Source organism: Crocuta crocuta, unplaced genomic scaffold (assembly GCF_008692635.1).
Source record: "Crocuta crocuta isolate KB4526 unplaced genomic scaffold, BGI_CrCroc_1.0 scaffold394, whole genome shotgun sequence".
NCBI classification, from domain to species: domain Eukaryota; kingdom Metazoa; phylum Chordata; class Mammalia; order Carnivora; family Hyaenidae; genus Crocuta; species Crocuta crocuta.
The window spans coordinates 704,539-706,398 of record NW_027531920.1 but is presented as its reverse complement, the minus strand read 5'-3'; the positions used below and the strand labels follow the sequence as shown (position 1 = coordinate 706,398).

The window sequence follows — 1,860 nt, the reverse complement described above, 5'->3', positions numbered from 1 at the left end:
GAAATTCTTAGATGATTTTGCTACAAATAAAAAAATTGGTCAGTAGTTGATGTGAGAAGTAGGATCAGAAGTTGGTTGGTTGGTTGGTTGGTTGGTTGGTTTGAGACCAGATGAATGAGAATGTCTATATGCTGATGGAAATGATCCAGTAAGAGAACAAAAAGTTGACATTATGAGAAAGAAAAAGGAGAGTTGTTAGAGCAGTTTCCTTAAGCAGGGAGGAAGTGATGCACACAACTGGATGAATTAAGGGATTGGCTATAGGAAAGAACATGCATAGTTCATCTATGATAGTGGTTGAGAAGTTAGAGTATGTGGTGTGGTCCCTAGGATGTGAATAAATGTGGTAGTGGGAATCTGAAAGTTTTTTCCTGACTGCTTCATTTTTATCAACAAAGTAGGATATAAGGTCATCATCTGAGAGTGAGAATGGGAGAGGAGGTGTTGGGGAGTTTGAGAAGTTAGGGTAAAATATAAACTAATCATCTGGAAAAGCAAGAAAGTGAATGACAAGAGTAGTGTGGGATGCTTGCCTAGTAAGAATTAAGACCTATTTGATGAAGATTTAAAATAAAACAAATAGTTATACAGGTTTTTATTCAGCCACTTTGAGCCGCATGGATGTAGGCACAAAAGTCAGTAGAAAGTTGGATTCATCCAGGCTTGTAGTTTTTCCAGATGAATACAATGAAACAAAAGAGGAGTAGGAATATCAAGGAACAAGGTAGTGGTTATAATAAATCCCCATGGAATTTCAACTGGCCATGGAGGAGGACATCAAAGGGATGAGAGACAATGAAAAATTAGTAACATGAATGGATTGGAGATCTAAGTGCAGTTGAAGGATTGCTAGAGTGAATAGAAAGGAGTGAATTAGAAAGGTAGGAGATAGTGGTCAGAAAGTAGAATACATGAAGCAGAGCAGGGTGCAGGACTAGGGTGAGGAAATGAGGCACTTAAGGAAGAACTCACTTTCTGAGTCATGCAAGTGCAGAGTTAGTTCTTGCATGATCCTGAGAGTGAGTGCCTCCTTAAATTTTTTACCCTCGGTGCCTCACTTGCATCAGTCACCTAGCTCACCCAAGTCCCAGCCCTGACTGAGAGTATGAAAGGTTCGCAAACATTAGTATTGACAGGGTCCAATATATATAGATCAATAGAACAGAATAGAAAACCCAGAAATAAACTAACAACTATATGGTCAATTAATCTACAAACAAAGCAGGAAAGAATATACAATGGGAAAAAAACAGACTCCTCAACCAGTGATGTTGGGAAAACTGGACAGATATGTGCAGAAAGAATGAAACTGGATCACTTTTTTATACCATACACAAAAATAAACTCGAAATGAATTAAAGACCTAAATGTGAGACCTGACCTGAAACCATAAAAATGCTAGAAGAGACCACAGGCAGTAATTTATCTGACATCAGCCGTAGCAACATTTCTCTAGATATATATCCTGAGGCAAGGGAAATAAAACCAAAAATAAAGTATTGGGACTACATCAAAATAAAAAGCTTCTCCACAGTGAAGGAAGCCATCAACAAATGTAAAAGACCATGTATGGAATGGAAGAAGATATTTGCAAATGATATATCTGACAAAGGGTTAGTATCCAAAATATATAAAGAACTGATACAACTCAATACTCCAGAACAATCAATCCAGTTTAAAAATGGGCAGAAGACATGACCAGACTTTTCTCCAAAAAAGACATCCAGATGGCCAACAGACACATGAAAAGACCCTTAATAATAATGACAGGGTCCCATTGATGAATATGCTAGTGAATAGTTAAGGTAACTGACAGAGTAGAATTCAAGGAAATAAGAGACCAGGATATTAGGAGGATCA

The 1,860-nt window shown here is 37.6% G+C and overlaps 1 protein-coding gene across 1 annotated transcript in view; it reads left to right on the top strand.

The window, feature by feature from the left end:
* The window catches only part of TEX11 (testis expressed 11), a gene marked incomplete at its 5' end in the record, with an annotated part of 187,803 nt that overhangs the window by 122,038 nt on the left and 63,905 nt on the right, over nt 1-1,860 (top strand). The gene's annotated exons all lie outside the window — the stretch shown is intronic.